We start from the raw sequence: 17,608 nt of genomic DNA, 5'->3' as shown, positions 1-17,608 counted from the left end.
TGGATTTGATACTTCTAGACCCTCTTTCCAAAATGTGGATCTTAGCTTTTTCTTTAGGCTCTGCATCTTCCATTTCCTTGGGAGAGCCTTACTTCCTGCACACCCAATGTCCCTTTAGCCCTGGGACTAATGAGGTTCCATCTTCTCTTGACTTGTTCCTGGCCCTCTCTAAAAGTGGGGAAATACCAGGTAGTAAATGAAGGCAAGGGGATGAAGAGTACTATTGACAGATGTTTAAGAGGTAAAAATTATACGATTTGGCAATGGATTGGTAATAGGGGTTGAGGAAGAATTGAGGGATTGAAGAAGTTTTCCAGTAAGGGAGTTGGATGACTGGATCTAAGAGGGTGTCCTTTACTTAACTGTAGACTACAATTAAGAAGGAGGGCTTGGGCACGCCTGTAATTCCAACACTTTGGGAGGCTGAGGTGGGCAAATCACTTAAGGTCAGAAGTTCAATATCAACCTGGCCAACATGGAGAAACCCCATCTCTACTAAAAATACAAACATTTGCCGGGCATGGCGGCACGTGCCTGTAGTCCCAGCTACTTGGGAGGCTGAGGCAGGGGGAATCATTTGAACCTAGGAGGTGGAGGTTGCAGTGAGCCGAGATTGTGCCGCTGTACTCCAGCCTAGGCAACAGAGTGAAACTCTGTCACAAAAAAAAAAAAAAAAAAAAAAAAAAGAAGGAGGGCTGAGGGGTGCATGTGAGGGAAGGTGATAATGATGTAATGATTAGGACGTGTTAAGTCTGCTCTGCCCAAGGGATACTCCTGTGTAGGTAAACAGTATGTGACCCTCATCTTCCCCCATGTACATTCCTAAACCTTCCTTCCTTCCTGTACTGAGGATTGTGGAAGTTGGAATGAAAAACAAAGGACTGATATTTCCAGTAGGATCAAAGCATTCAACAAAGTAATTGAGAATCTATCATAAAATGCTAATAGCCCATGAGAGATAAAACTTTCTTTTGAGAACTAATTACCAGTGAATTATTCATCAAGGGTAATGTTGCCTCCCGCCACTAGGGACCCTTCATAATTGCCTCTGTAAGGAATTTTCCACCTGGATAGTCACTTTGATAACTTCTGCAGGACACAACTAGCTTTTGCAACAGGAAAACAATAAACCACATCAGAGCTTGTCTTGATTACATTGCTCATCAATGCTCCGCAGACTAGAGGAGTAAAAAGCATAAGTGCTTTGGTGCTTTGACTCCCCCAACCAGCACTCCAGTTGTTGAGGGATCTCAGACCTTATCTGGGGTTTTTGTTGAAGAAACAGAGGAACAGCCCCAGAAAGCTCTGCCAACAGGCTTGGGGTGTGGGGAGAAAAATACTCCCTTTAGACATACACAGTCATGCACTGCATAATGTTTCAATCAGTGATGGACAACATGTACAACAGTGGTCCTGTAAGATTATAATGGAGCTGAAAAATGTCTCATTATCTGGTGACATGGGTATGGTAGCACAACACCTTACCTTTTCTGTGTTGAGATGTTTAGATACACAAATATTTACTATTATATTACAGTTGCCTACAGTATTCAGTATAGTAGCATTCTATATAGGCTTGTAACCTAGGAATAGGCTACACCATTCTTATGGCTATGCCATATAGACTGGGTGGGTGTGTAGTAGACTATGCCACCTAGCTTTGTGTAAGTGTACTCTATGATGTTTGCACAATGACAAAATTACCTAACAACGCATTTCTCAGAACATAGCCCTAGCCTCAAGCAATGCGTGACTTTCCTCTTGTGAATTGATGGGTTGCTAAGCCTTTTATAAAGCTAACTTTAATATTAACATTGAAGATACAGTGAATCCATATACTCGTGTTAAATTTCTGGAGATTTCTTTCTTTTTTTTTTTTTTTTTTTTTGAGATAGGGTCTCACTCTATTGCCTAGGCTGGAATGCAGTGATGGAATCATAGCTCACTGCAGCCTTGAATTCTTGGGCTTAGTTGATCCTCCTGCCTTAGTCTCCAGAGTAAGGAGTAGAGGCCCATGACACCATGCCTGGATAATTGAAAAAAATTTTTTTTTTAGAGAAGGGATTTTGCTATGTTGCCTAGGCTGGTCTCAAACTCCTGGGCTCAAATGATCCTTCCACCTTGGCCTCCCAAAGCGCTGGGATTCCAGGCATGAGCCACTGTGCCAGGCCAAAGTTCTGAAAATTCTTATGTCAAGTTCGTAAATATAATACTAATACCTTAGGAATCAACCTCTGGAAATCATCAATAAGAGAATGACCTTTTAAATAGAGCTTCTTTTGTTTTCCATTTGAATAGCACAGCAAGTGAATTTTGATCATCTTCTTTAGGAATATTTGTAACTCAGAAATTCTTGGTTCTTGTCATTATGCAAAATAGACACTAGCACATGTATTTTATAGCAGTGCAATTCACAATTGCCAAGATGTGGAACCAACCTAAGTGCCTATCAACTAATGAGTGGATAAAGAAAATGTGGTATAGATACACCATGGAATACTATTCAGCCATTAAACGGCATGAAATAATGTCTTTTCCAGCAACTTAGATGGAGCTGGAGGCCATTATTCTAAATGAAATAACAGGAGTGGAAAACCGAAAACTGTATGTTCTCACTTATAAGTGGGAGTTAAGCTATGGGTACACAAAGGCATACAGAGTGACATAACGGACTTTAGAGACTCAAAGGGAGAAGGTGGGGGGCGGGGCTAGGGATACAAAACTACACATTAGGTAAATGTACACTACCTGCATGATGGGTGCACTAAAATATCAAAATTCATCACTATATTATTCATTTGTGTAACAAAAAACTACTTGTACCTAAAAAGCTATTGAAATTTTAAAAATTTAAAAAGAAATTCTTGGTTCTTGAGGATAGTCATAAATTCAAATGAGACTAAAATAACCATACTAAGATGAAGCAGGCGGATCCCTTTAGCCTAGGAGCTTAAGACCAGCCTGGACAATGTAGCGAGACCCCATCTCTACAAAGAATTTTTAAAATATGGGTGTGGTGGCATGCACTTGTGGTCCTAGTTACTTGGGAGGCTGAGGCACGAGGATGGCTTGAGTCCAGGTTTCACGTTACAATCACCTATAATTACCCCACTATACTCCAGCCTGGGCAACAGAACAAGACCTTGTCTTTAAAGTAAATACATAAATAAAGGAACTATGCTAGTCATAACATCACCATCTGTATCTCAGAAATAAATGCTTCAAACAACCATTTAGAATTTATTGAGCACTAACATAAATCTCCAGTCAGAGTTGAGTGCTATAAAATAATGTTTTTGGCCAGGCGCAGTGGCTCACGCCTGTAATCCCAGCACTTTGAGAGGCCGAGGTGGGCGGATCACGAGGTCAGGAGATCGAGACCAGCCTGGCTAACATGGTGAAACCCCATCTCTACTAAAAATACAAAAAGTTAGCCGGGCATGGTGGTGGGCACCTGTAGTCCCAGCTACTCAGGAGGCTGAGGCAGGAGAATGGCATGAACCTGGGAGGTGGAGCTTGCAGTGAGCAGAGATCACGCCACTGCACTCCAGCCTGGGTGACAGAGTGAGACTCCGTCTCAAAAAAATAAAAAAGAGTTGTACTAATGTTCTTCGCGATTCTCCTGAGAAAAGCAATGAAATTGTCCCCAGCAAGTGGAACATTAAAAATGGTAAGGCAAGTAGCTCTGAGTCCCTGCAGACACAGCCAGTTAATTGGAATATTGTCACTGAATTTCTGGTCCATCAGTGACCCAACACCCAAAGGGGCCTGTTCATGTGTATTTCTGTGAGCATTTTAGGATCTGTAACTACAGAGTTATGTTAACTCTGAAAAAGAAAAAGGGCAGTCTGGAGTGGACGGAGAGATTTAATATGTTAATTGTGACCCTAATGAATACGCAGTTGAGCAGCCTTGACTTGCAACTGACACCTTGTTTAATACAGGAAGTAGAGTGGGGCTTTATTAGAGTCTTTAAATGTCATGGTTGGAGCTCATATTTCTTTTTCACCGTATGCCTATATAATCATGTTGTTCCACTTCCTACACAGCCCCTGGCTCTTCCTGTTGTCCAGCAGCAAGGAGCCAGTGCAAGTTCAGAGTAAGGAAATGACATAATGAAAATGGTATTCAATGCGAAGCCTAAAATTCAAAGCCCCATCTTTCCCCTTTCCTCAAATCTGGCCCCAGCACCCTAGATCTTATCTCCTACTCCTCCCTCCCCAGCTCAGGCGGCTGTATTACTCACTCTTTCCCAAACTTGCCTTGGCTTTACTGTCCTCCTGTATTGTTCGTGGTCTTTCCTCCGCCTAGAAGGCCTCCCAACCCTTTTTTTTTTCAATATGAAACTCACATATGGTGTCTTCCCTGGTGGACTCACTGGACACAGATACCCCTTTACCTGAACTCTTCTGTATCATTGTTTTTTAGCATATATTACATTATCACATTACAGTTATATGCTAGGCAGTATAAAACAGAGTAGGTGTTTCGTAAATTTGCCTTTGTTTTAACATTTCTTGTGTTCTGAATCCTGGCCCCCGCTCTCAGTTGTCAGAATTCTCCCACGTGCTGAAGTCTGTGTATCTCTGACACATCAATTTAGACATCTATCCCTGCCCAAGGTGGCATTCTCCCTCTCCCTCTCGCTCTCTCTCTCTCTATATGTAATATATTTAAATATAGTTATGTTATATGTAAAGATCATAGGTAGTACATATTATATATGATATATACATAAATTAATATACATAAAGATTATATATAATAATCCTTATGTATAATTATCTTTATACATAATATAATTATCTTTATGTATAACATTAAGGACAAATTTGAAATCAAGGTATGGTATAACTGGAGGGATGATGAAAGTTCAGATGAAAGGAAAAACAAAGAAAACCAATAGAAGAGAAGCTGAGTTCTCTTCAGTATCAAGGAATACTGCTGATAAGGTGTTGGTTTTTTTTTTTTTTTTTTCCATGATAAGTAGGTAAGATACAGAGAAACTCCTTGTTTTAAGCCCTCTATGCAGGCAAAGTAGACCAATTCAGGGTCCTCAAGTGATAAGAAAAGTGAGCCAGATAACACATCTAGGATAGGTTAAAAGACACACACACACACACACACACACCATCCTTTTCCTGCCTGATTGCAATAGAAACTCACAGAAAAGACTGGGGGTAGGGCAGAAAGAGAACATTTGATGCAGAAATTAATCAGATGTTCCAAATAGATTTAGATTTTTTCTCCTAATTAGAGAACCTACCTTGTAATTGTTTAAAGATAAAGCAGCACATGGGGATAATCATTAAACCTGAGGAGACAAAAATTAGGTATTTGCCTTTTTATGCCCCTGTGAGGTTAAAGTGATTCCCACTTTAGTTTTGGTTAACTTTCTGGTATTAATTTGAATAATATGCTATTTATACTTTATATATTTAAATATATATTAGAGAATGTATAGTAAAAACCAAGTATTCAATAAGGTTATTGGCATAAAAATACATCAACATTTTAAAAAGGAGAGGAAAACAAAGTCTTTATTACCGTTACACAAAAATTTAATGGTAAGCTTGACTCTGGGCTTCCTGGCAACAAGGATACAAAGAGAAACACTGGGTTACACAGTTCCCCTTAACAACAGTTGCAGATCCAACGTGAAAATAGATGAGATGCTTTTTCTAAGAAATGAAAGCACATTCATTTTTTTAGAGAGAAAATTTATCCAAGTCCTAAATTCTAAAAAGAGTGTGTAATTTGGAACTGAACTTATATAGGACAGTCAGTATACAACACAATGGTCAACATCATTATCAATAGTTCCAGAAAGGCAAATGTGGTTGGAAACTACTCTGCTGGGTGTTCTTTTTGTGCTATTTATCCCCTGTGCAAGGAATGGTACCTACATTAACACACTGGCTCATAAAATATGAGTTTGGCCAGGCGCAGTGGCTCATGCCTGTAATCCCAGCACTCTGAGAGGCCAAGGTGGGCAGATCACCTGATGTCAAGAGTTCGAGACCAGCCTGACCAACATGGTGAAACCCCATCTCTACTAAAAATACAAAATTAGCCGGGCGTGGTGGCCCATGCCTGTAATCCCAGCTACTCCAGAGGCTGAGGCAGGAGAATCGCTTGAACCCAGGAGGCAGAGGTTGTAGTGAGCCAAGATCACGCCATTGCACTCCAGCCTGGGCAACAAGAGCAACACTCCATCCCCCCGCCCCCCCAGAAAAAAGAGTTCTTACTTTTCAGAATAGAGGTTTGCTTCTCAATGAAGGTAAATAATGCACTCAAATTACTTGGCTAGTGTATTAGTCCGTTCTCACACTCCTGTAAAGAAATACCTGAGACTAGGTAATTTATAAAGGAAAGAGGTTTAATTGACTCACAGTTTCGCACTGCTGGGGAGGCCTCAGGAAACTTACAATCATGGCAAGGGCAAAGGAGAAGCAGACACTTTCTTCACAGGGCAGCAGGACAGAATGAATGCAAGCCGGGGGAATGCCAGACACTTACAAAACCATCAGATCTCATGAGAACTCACTATCATGAGAACAGCATGGGGGAAACTGCCCCCAAGATCCAATTACCTCCACCTGGTCCCACCCTTGACACTTGGGGATTATGAGAATTACAATTCCAGGTGAGATTTCGGTTGAGACACAGAGCCAAACTATATTAGCTAGCAAAGGGGCTGAATCCGGGCTCAAAACCCAGTTCTGCCTGACTTCACAGTCAATGATTTTTCCACTGCACTCTGCAAGTAGAAATTTCTTGATTCATTAAATCATCATAATATTAAAGTGAACTTCAGCAAAATCAATTGTTCCATGAACTAAACTGCAGTGAGATTGAAATGAGTTAATAGCTACAAAGATTTGTTAGGCTATCATTGCAGAGAAAGGAGCAAATATACAGATTGAGGACACAAAAAGTTAATCAAATCCAACCAATCTTTTCTAATAAAAGGGAACAATAGCAAAAATAATTCCAAATGGAATAACATCGAAATTCATAATATCACTGTATGTGTTTCAAAGTGAGCAGGTATGTACAAACCTACTCCCAAAGACCACAAAAGCTGAAAAGTCAAAGAGGCTGACAAGTCCAGTTTCTCAGAAAGAAACATTTAATAGAGACTTATGAACAGAAGCCATGTCCCCAGTGGCTGCGAAAAAAGATGGTGCATCTCCATGCTGTCACCCCCAGAGTCAAGACACATAAACTAAAGGAAAAGAATGTGTGGGAGAATTGAAGTCGACCCCTCAGGGAGAGGCAAGAATGCTATGTGAATCTTCCTATGGGCAGGATTTATGGTCAAGGTTGTTTTGACGCAAGGGCAGGATTTAAGGTAACAGTAGATAAAGTACAAATCTTCGAGTAATTCCCAGAACTCGGGTTAATCAGAAGTCAACATGTAATCTTCCATGGAATTAGAGTAAAAAGAAAAAACAAGTCAGCATGGCAGATGAGCATCCAAGAGAGTTGCTTTAGCCTCCACACTGTGCAACACTTTAAAGTTCCCCACCTGAGAGGGTGAAGGATAAAGGAAACTAAGATCAGGGACTGTAATCACTACAGATCCTGGAGAGGCAAACAAGAAAGGTCTGCTGTTTAGTTTACAACACAAATATCTCTAGTGATAAGGAATGGCAGAGGGGGAGGCAGGACTCTGGTCTGTGATTAAATAGAAAACTTAATTATAAAGAACCCAGGAAATAGCAAAAAGTAGAAAGACTTTCTTTCTTTCTTTCTTTCTTTTTCTTTCTTTCTCTTTCCTTTTTCTTTCTTTTTTCTTTCTTTTTCTTTCTTTTTCTTTCTTTTCTTTCTTTCCTTCCTTCCTCCCTCTTCTGTTCTTTCTTTCTTTCCCTTTCTTTCTTTCTTCCTCTTTCTTTCCTTCTCTTTCTTTCTTTCTTTTCTTTCTTTCTTTTATTTTTCTTTTCCTTCCTTCCTCTATTTCGTTCTCTTTCTTTCTCTACCTCTCCCCCTCCCTCCCTTCCACCTCTCCCTCCCTCCCTCCCTCCCACCTCTCCCTCCCTCCCTCCCTTCCTTCCTTCTCTCTTTCTTTCCTTTCTTTCTCTCTCTCTCTTTCTTTTCTCTTTTTCTTTCTTTCTTTCTCTTTCTCTCTTTCTTTCTCTCTCTTTCTTTCTTTCTTTCTTTCTTTCTTTCTTTCTTTCTTTCTTTCTTTCTTTCTTTCTTTCTTTCTTTCTTTCTTTCTTTCTTTCTTTCTTTCTTTCTTTCTTTCCATCATCATAACTAAAAGAAAGTCTGGTAATACAATAATAACGATAACAGTTGTACTTTATTGAGTGCTTTCTATAGATGTTGGGGTCTGCATTTGCATTTGTCTGGTTTTTTTGTTTATTTGTTTGTTTTTTATTTTTGAGACAAGGTCTCACTCTGCCACCCAGGCTGGAGTGCAGTGGTGCGATCATGGCTCACTGCAGCCTTGAATTCTCAGGTGATTCTCCTACCTCAGCCTCTCGAGTAGCTGGGACTACAGATGGTGCACCACCATGCGGGGCTAATATTTTTGTATTTTTAGTAGAGACAGGGTTTTGCCATGTTGGCCAGGCTGCTCTGGAACTTCTAGTCTCAAGCGGTCCTGCTACCTTGGCTCCCGAGGTGCTGGGATTACAGGCGTGAGCCACTGAGCCTGGACTGAATTTATCTAATTTACACTTGCACCTTCAGGGTGGTCTCGTCTATCTTCAGGCTGCTATGGCCTTATGAAAGCTACTGAAAACCACTGTAACTCATCAGGAATGGGAAACTTTGCTGGGTTTGGTCACTTGAAAAAGTCACATTCAATGAATACTTTTCTAGTCCCTTCCATGTATAAGTCTTGGAGTATGATTCATACAAATATGAATAAAATGACTCCCTTTGCCTTCTAGGAGCTTGGCTATAATGAGACAGAGATGCCAGCAGATAAAACAAGGCAGTGAAGGGAGGCCAGTGAGGATTACTTTTTGTCTAGTAATTAGGAATTATTCATTATACAGACATGTCCTCTAGTAACATTCATACTTAGGAAAGAGGTAGAAGGTAGCATTAAAGACAATGAACTCAAGAATGAGTGCTCAAATTCTGCTTCTACCAGCTTATTACCTGAGTGACAATTGACTTCTCTGTGATCCTTTTTTCACTTATAAAATGGGAGTAGTAACAGTAACTGTCATAGGGTTGTTTCATCAACTAATACTGTCCTATATTTGGAAGAATACCGGATACGTGTATGATAGTAATTGTTGCTCTCCATAAATTTAGCTATTTTTTTCTTAGACATAAATATTGGCAATCTAATTATGGCCATTCTAAATATGCTGTGTTGGTGCGCATTCTCCTTAGATCTTCTGAAGGGAGAAAAGTTGTCTCTAAGATGTCTATGTAGTCAAGTGTATTTCTGGCATTGCTCGAGGCAAGGAAATGTTTGCAACACAGTGCTTTGGGTCAAAGCCATCATTTATTCTTAAGCACCATTTACATGTCCGGCATCCTTCTAGGCACACTAGGGATATAGCACTGGAGAGAACAGGCAACGCTCTCTGCCTGCCTGCCTGACATTCTAGTGAGGAGAGACAGACAATAAACATAATTTTAAAAGTACATTTTACAAGGTAATAGAATGTGGTGACTTTGTCAAAAAATAAATTTAAGTAGTATGGAAAACACATTTTAAACTTTAAGTAGAGTGGTCACAGCAGGCCTGAGCAACACAGTGACACTGAAGAGTGTCTTGAAGGAAGTGAGGGAGTGAACCATGCAGCTACTTGGGAGGAGGGAATTTTAGGCAGAGAGGGCAATTACAACAAAGGCCCTGAGATGGAACGTATTTACCTAGGAATCTAGTCTAGGAGGCCATTGTGGCAAGGGCTAAGTGAGTGATAAAGGGGAAGTAGGAGGCTGGGCACAGTGGCTCACGCCTGTCATCCCAACACTTAGGGAGGCGGAGGTGGGCAGATCGCTTGAGCCCAGGAGTTCAAGAACAGTCTGGGCAATGTGGTGAAACCCCATCTCTGCAAAACATTCAATATTAGCTGGGCATGGTGGTCTGCACCTCATGGAGGCTGAAGTGGGAGGATCACTGGAGACCAGGAGGTTAAGGTTGCAGTGAGCTATGATCATGCCATTGCACTCCCGCCTGGGTGACAAAGCGAGACCCTGTCTCAAAAAAAAAAAAAAAGAGAAAAGAAAAAAATTCCAGGGTAAAGGAAATAAAATGATGTTATGTTCATGGGGATGATCCAAAAAAGAGGAGGAAAGAGATGACGTGGGTGAGAAAAGAACAATGCTGGAGCACTTAACTGTTTAACTGTTGGATTGATCAGTGTATGTATGCTTCTGCAGGGCAAAAACTCAGGACAGGGGAAAAAATTCCTCTGAAAAACCAGACATTCCTAACAAACATATGAAAAAATGCTCATCATCACTGGTCATTAGAGAAATGCAAATCAAAACCACAATGAGATACCATCTCACACCAGTTAGAATGTGATCATTAAAAAGTCAGGAAACAACAGATGCTGGAGAGGATGTGGAGAAATGGGAACACTTTTACACTGTTGGTGGGAGTGTAAGTTAGTTCAATCATTGTGGAAGACAGTGTGGCGATTCCTCAGGGATCTAGAACTAGAAATACCATTTGACCCAGCAATCCCATTACTGGGTATATACCCAAAGAATTATAAATCATTCTACTATTAAGGCACATACAAACGTATGTTCATTGCAGCACTGTTCACAATAGCAAAGACTTGGAACCAACCGAAATACCCATCAATGATAAAGAAAATGTGGCACATATACAACATGGAATACCATGCAGCCATAAAAAAGAATGAGTTCATGTCCTTTGCAGGGACATGGATGATGCTGGAAACCATCATTCTCAGGAAACTAACACAGGAACAGAAAACCAAACACTGCATGTTCTCATCATAAGTGGGATTTGAACAATGAGAGCATATGGACACAGGGAGGGGAACATCACACACCGAGGCCTGTTGGGGGATGGGGGACAAGGGGAGGGAGAGCATTAGGACAAATACCTAATGCATGTGGGGCTTAAAACCTAGATGAAGGGCTGATGGGTGCAAACCACCATGGCACATGTATACCTATGTAATAAACCTGAACGTTCTGCACATGTATCCCAGAACTTAAAGTATAATTTAAAAAAAAATTTTTTTTAAGGCATTCCGTAGGTAAGGCTCTCCCTAAAATTAAAAGTCAAACTTTTACTTGCACATATGAAAAGTGCATTAAATAAGCTATTTCTTCAGTGACAGTATACTGAGTTATTATGCTCATGGTGTCAGGTACTTTGCATATATTATTCAGAAGCTTATTAGCAGCATCAGTGTCGTTTATTGCTGCACTCTAGGTGAAGAAATTGTTGCTGGGAGCTACAACAACTTGCCCAAAGCCACAATGATCATAAGTAATTTGCACTTCGTTGTGCTCTTCTTTGCTGGTGTGGGATTCTCGAGGGCCAATGTCCTTCATCTGTGTAACTCTAGAGACTCGCCCAGACCTTGGAAGAGGTTCACATTTCCGCGTGCCGAGATCGATTATGGGCCACCCTCGGTCTCATTCGTTGACTTCCAATAAAGCATTGGCTGGTGAACATCTACATCAGCATTGTTTTCATTGGTTATAGCAACTCAGAAAAAATATTGGGGAAAATACTAAAACTTTCAAGAGATGTGATTGCAAGGAAATCAGAATGAGTTTAAAACCCTCCTGACCCCCGTCCTTAGCTGAGGCTGTTCTCTGAGGATTTTGCAAACCTGCTTTCTGACGCATCTGGTAAACTTGCCCCGGGGCGAATTGTCAGAAGGAGGTGCAGTCACCTGGAGTTTCCCAATAGATACTTCGCTGTCGGTTGAGGAAATCATCACCCGAGGACGTAAACCCTCCCGCCCTTCTTTCAGCTCTTAAAAAAAGCCTGCTACAGAAGTCCCTACTGCGTTGCTGTGAACGTAGCTTTGAGAAGCTGGCGCCCAGTGATGGGGCAAAAAGCCAGGCCCTTCCAGCAGCCGTGAAAGCCCCAACAGCAAACTGCCTGGGAGCAGGGTAGGTCACCAACTTCGTTGCTCGAACTCCCTGGGTGCCCGCCGCGGTGGTTACAAAGGGGGTCAGGGGTGCCGGACCCAGCCGCGCGGAGCCCACCATTACGGCCCGAGGGGGGCCCGACGGTGTGGCGTGGCGCAAGGAGCGAGCGAGCCTGCCTTCTCTCGCCGCCAGGAACGGGCCACACCGACGGCCAGGTGAGGCGGCGGCGGTGGTCGCCCGGAAGGAGGGGGTGGCGCCGACTCCGTGTGCCAGGAGTGCGCCCCGGGGACACTGCCTCCCCCGCGCCCGAGTTGGTTGCCGCCGGTTGCGCTGCGGAGGGTTGGGGGCGGAGAGGAGGCAGTGGCTGCCCGGGCCGAGGAGGGGCGCGCTGACTGATCACCGCGAGTCAGGAGGGGCCGGCGGGCTCACGGACGGAGACAGGGTAGGCGGGGGCAAGGGCCAGGCGCTAGGGCGGCGGCGCCAGCGTAGAGCGGCGGTTTGGAGGAAAGATGAGACGGTGAGTGGGCTCCGCGGGCGCAAAGTTTCTTTGCTTCTTTACAGGCTGTAGGGACAAAAGCCCAGGCTGGGGTCGGCAGTGCCCAGGCTGCGCAGCTGGGTGGTGGTGGTGGGGGGGGTGACGAACCCCGTTGTGCATGACTCTCGGGGGGTTGAGGGGATCCCGCGGAGGGAATGTCTGTCTGGTAGGGGAGATGCTTCCAGAGTGATTGTAGGAAACAGGCAGGATGTGGGGGAACTGGGGGCAACTTTTTCTAACAACTCTGGAATGCACATGGAGAGAGGGATGGGGATCCTTGGGAGAGCTCCCTGAGACAGAGAAGGTCCGCTGCTGGTTGGTGTAGGGCGCGGGATTCAGAGAAGACTCCCTCCCCTCAAATATTTGGCTGGCTGCGCTTCTAGTTCCACTTTCTTTCAGGAGTGAACCTCACGAGGTTTAACAGCCAAGAGCGGCTGATTCCGATTTGGCCTTTGACCCCCCTGAAAGTTTATAGTGTGGCCGTCTCGGCACCCCTAGAGATAGCAGCTGGAAGGCTTGGGGAGTATTTTAACCCGCTGTTTCTCCAGCGCCCTGCGCGGCGGAGGCGCAGCTGAATTGTTTGCTGGTACGTTTAATAACTTAGCCCTAGCAGTCATCACTTATTAAAGCGCCGAGGACCTGGCTAACTCCCGCCACCACCAGGAAATTAAAAGGCTGACCGGCTGTCCCTCCCAGGGTTGGGGTTTCCTGTTTGAAAGAGCTTGGGAAGTCAAACTGCTTCGCGGTTCCTCACTTACCTTTCTTATGTAAAAGAGGGAGAGACGCCCGCAGCTCTTTCTCTTGGTAAACTAGCCCGTGGCTGGAAATTCTCCGGGCGCCTGGCCCTGCCCTCTTCCCTAGAAATCTTTATCCTGCAACTCTGAAGTAGCTCTAAAGAGCTCTAGAATGCGCAGCTAGTCATAGCCAGGCACAGCTGGGAGTGTAACTAGACGAGGCATAAAAATGTGGAGTCTTTTTAGTGTAAATATTTGTCAGCCACATTTCCCTTCGTAATATGAACGTGTAAGTTACAGATGTAGATTTTCAAATTCTGGACGTGTAATTTTAAGCTTCCTAGTTTGGTTTTATTTGGGCGTTCGAGATATGTCTCTGGGATTCTAACGTTTGAATTCGGCTGGGAGAGATCTAAATGAGGTCCACAGTTTCAGAAGGTTAAACTTTTGCCCTGTGAACACTTGAATTCTTGGTTCCTGGTAGGATAGCAACAGAGCAGTCGGATTTGGGATAAATAAACCGTTAGAGTTGCCCACTATTTTCAGTGAATGGCTATATCTCCCTTGCCGTTGCCTTCAATTGTGTAAATATTTGTTTGAATAAAGAGCGAAGGTTCTTTGAAAAGTAACAGTTGTGTCTATTCTTGGCTCCCTTTTCATATCCTCTGCTTAGTTATTTAGAAGGATTTTCTTTGCCTCTTACATTTAATAGGGAAATTTAAACATTACATGTACTTAAATTCTGTAAAGTCTCCAAACCATTTATAACTGGCAAATGCTTTAATGACAAGGAAGAGTTGAGTTTTTGCTCTTAGTTGGCTAATGTAGCCTTCACCTCTTGAGACCCAGAGGTTTGCAGATCTCAGCCTGTCACAAGTGGAAAAATGAGATGTCTGGTTAAGAGTAGTCATCATTTCAGTCAATTTGCAGGCCTCAATCTGTTGTATGCAGCTGGCAGCTGCTGTTCTTTTGGTGTTGAGATCGACTGCCATGGGTGTCGCCTGGATCCCTATTTGAAATGGGGAGGAAAAGATACTTAGGAAATTGGAGTAAGAGCTTGCTCACTCCTATCTTCAAGAACTGTGACCAAGCTGAAATTCGTTAGCAGCCTTTCCAGAAACATTTTATTTACCCTGTGTGTTTGTGTGTGTGTGCAAGAGAGGACAAAATAAGCCAAAGTGATTAACCAACCTCTAGTTTTCACTATTTTCTTCAAAGCTCCGTTTTGAGGTCTGTAAGCAAGGGTTGACTCTGGAGTGCATTGAAGTTACCTCGGCTCACTGCAACTTCTGCCTCCTTGGTTCAAGCCATTTTCCTGTCTCGGCCTCCCAAGTAGCTGGGATTACAGGCGCCTGCCACCACGCCTGGCTAATTTTTGTATTTTTAGTAGTGACAGGGTTTTGCCATGTTGGTCAGGCTGGTCTCAAACCCTTGACCTCAGGTGATCCGCCTGCCTGGGCCTCCCAAAGTGCTGGGATTACAGGCATGAGCTACCACACCTGGTCTCCTTTTAAATGTTTTTAAAAGAGCAGTTAATGTTATGACTTTATATCCTAATTTTCAACCCTTAGCAGGGAGGCAGTGCTATGGTGCTGTGGATGGCTTAGAGTGATAGTGGCTTTGTATATTTTCTAGGTGGAGTGCCTGTGCCTTATAAATCTATCTGTAAAGTCTTGGTGTACTTAATTGTTGATTGTGTAAATGTCACTCTTTTGAAACAAAAACACCGAAGTGATGCGCTTTATCTTAAAGTCCTGACGTACATTGGAGCTGTGGTTCTCAATGGGAGAGGGGATTTTGGCCCCCGGGGGATATTGGCAAGGTATTTTTGGTGGTAACCACTGACAGGAGTAGAGTGCTACTGCCATATAGTGGATAGAGGCCTGGGATGCGGTTCAGCATCCTGCCATGCATGGGACACAAAAACAATTATGCAGCCCCAAGCCCTGCACTAGAGTATTGCCTGGGGGAGTAGGTTGACAAGATTAGGGATCTTAATCTAATTTGAATCCTCAAGAGACTTGTTTAACTGTGTTAAACAAGAGACCCTTATCACAGAAGCCGCTTTGTAGGTAGCAGATTCTTTTGCCCTTGCCATTTAGAGTCTTAATATACCATAGAGGTCCAGGAACTTGTGTTCATTGACAACTTTGAGTTGGATTAAAGTCATGGGATTTGCGAGCATTAGAGCACAAGGGAGCCTCAGAGATCACTTAATTTCTACCCCTTCTTTTTATAGATGTAAAAAACTGAGACACTCAGAACTTTAGGACTCATAAGGTCTCAAGTGAGCTAACGGCAGGCAGACAAAGTTCTAGGTACAACCCAGGAGTTAAAAAATTTTAAATAGAGATTCAGGCAAATGGGAACAAACACCAAAACACACTGGACCTGACCTTGTGTGAAAGTTTCAAAGCACCATTCCCTGTGAGAAAATAAATAAATGCTTCGATGGGGGAGGGGCGGCATTAGCCATAGAGAGTGTGGGGCACATGTCTGGGTGCCCCAGTCCCAGAAAGGGGTAATTCCATTATATGACCTGTGACACTCCACTTCTGATGCCTGCACCGTCCTTTCCATGGCAAAGTGGGCAACAGATGGTTCCATAGACATAGCAGATGTTGCTTTTGAATCCAGGTACAAAACAGAACATTTGAGATTTTCTGTCCCTCCCTGCCTTATCGGTTAAGAGTAGAGTACATGAATGGATAGGGCTGGCTTGGACAGAAGGGAGAATAACAGAGTCCTCCTGAGTATGAAAGAAAAAAAGACACCTGGCACATATGGAAATGAGCAAGCGTTGGGGAAATTGTGGGGAAAATTCAAATTCATAAGTTGATGAGGGGATATCTAATATAAATTCAATTGCATAGAACTAGGATTAAGAATCAGAAGACAATTCAAGCTTAGCTATTCTTTCAGCATGTAGAACAAAATAACTCTGGGGGTAAAAGGAACCTTAGAAATCCTCTTATCTGAATCTTTTCCCTCCAACCAACTAACTGGGTTGGATAGCAGCAGAATCTGCAAGCCTCCTGTTCTATTGCACTTTCTCTTGTACCCACAGTCTCTACCATTCCATGTGTTTACCTAATGGGAAAGAAAATGATAGTAAAGAAAGTTATTGTTAATTACTTGGGAGAGTTTAAAAAGCATGGTATTTGTGAATGGCTCTGTTTATAGAAAGGAGTTATCTCAATGAGTTTTTGATTATCAGAAAAGTTGTACACCATAGCCTGATTAATTACAAACATGTGTACTCTCCTGTTTACATTGCTATGATTAACCATTAGGCTCATGATTATGGATTCTAGTTCTGGGTGCCAGGTGGTCCTGCTGTGGTAGTTATTTTATCTAATACTCAAATCTGACAGGTTCTGGCCATGTGGGAAAGTTTTTAACGTGCCTTTGGTGGAAGACATAAAACCTCTGAAAGTGTTAAGATAGTTTCTTATCATTTTGACAGCTAGCCAACGGGTGTACCCCAAAGCCAAGTACATAGTAATATATTTAGAAATGACTCAAGAGTGATGGCCCTTTTAAGCGATCTGCCCCCCTGCAGGTACTAGGCAAAAGAGGTGTAGCAGTCTTTTCATCATCACCTTTTATCTGGCCACTCTTGTTACTGTTTTTCAGATGATGGGAGAGGAGACAGGAATAATTTTTAAACAAATAACTGTTGGCTAAAAATATTTATTGGGATTTGATTAAAGTAGCTTGTCTTTTGAAAATAAATAAAACCAAAATTGCTAGGTCAGGTTTTCAAATCCCTTCAAAGTAAACATTTAGCCAGGCAGAACTTATCTCTACTTTCATCCAGGAATTTGAACCTTCCGGGAGTTAATTTGCTTACAGTTGTTTTCATGACGTTTAAGGATGTTTCTTAGACATTGCAGAAAAGAAGCTTCGCGCTGTATCTGCTTTAAAGGCAAGATTGTTGTCTATAGCAACTAGTGCTCAATAAGAGAAACCCAAGTGTAAAAATCATTTTACTGATGTATGGGAAACCTAGAGATTGTAGATAATTGCTATACAAAGATTAATAAGATATAGAGTAACAGGGTTAGTTAGTCAAAAAGTTTTTGAGAGGACTTTTACAGAAGATGCTTGTTTAGTGTGTTGGGCTGATTTTATTAGATGAAGTGCCTTTCCTTACTTTACAAATTAAACGGCAAGAAAATATCGTATATGCCACTATTTATCGATGACCGTAAGCCAGGTCAGCTTTATCTGAGACTTACTGCTAATTCAGTGGGGATTGGTGTTGATCATCTTAGAA

General features: G+C 42.6%; 1 protein-coding gene and 1 long non-coding RNA gene across 41 annotated transcripts in view; one reads left to right on the top strand and one right to left on the bottom strand.

Moving 5' to 3' along the window:
• LOC141409737 (uncharacterized) overlaps positions 1 to 13,488 on the bottom strand; it is a 52,581-nt gene extending 39,093 nt beyond the window's left edge. The window contains exon 1 of the long non-coding RNA XR_012431714.1: positions 13,354 to 13,488. This is a non-coding gene — a long non-coding RNA (uncharacterized lncRNA). The remainder of the gene's footprint in view (positions 1 to 13,353) is intronic.
• The window catches only part of PHLDB2 (pleckstrin homology like domain family B member 2), a 231,950-nt gene that overhangs the window by 106,140 nt on the left and 108,202 nt on the right, over positions 1 to 17,608 (top strand). For 14 of the 40 annotated variants that reach the window (XM_074033502.1, XM_074033501.1, XM_074033498.1 and 11 more), the window contains exon 1: positions 12,420 to 12,577. The exons of 17 other annotated variants lie outside the window; for them this stretch is intronic. The gene's annotated coding sequence lies outside the window, so the exon portion shown is untranslated. Of the gene's footprint in view, positions 1 to 11,973; positions 12,276 to 12,419; positions 12,578 to 17,608 lie in introns of those variants that run through there. 9 more of the 40 variants (XM_074033494.1, XM_074033476.1, XM_074033500.1 and 6 more) reach the window with 3 other exon arrangements.

The sequence above is a fragment of the Macaca fascicularis genome, chromosome 2 (assembly GCF_037993035.2).
Source record: "Macaca fascicularis isolate 582-1 chromosome 2, T2T-MFA8v1.1".
Classification (NCBI taxonomy): Eukaryota; Metazoa; Chordata; class Mammalia; order Primates; family Cercopithecidae; genus Macaca; species Macaca fascicularis.
Note: the sequence above shows the minus strand (reverse complement) of the source record. Positions and strands in the feature narration are given on the sequence as shown.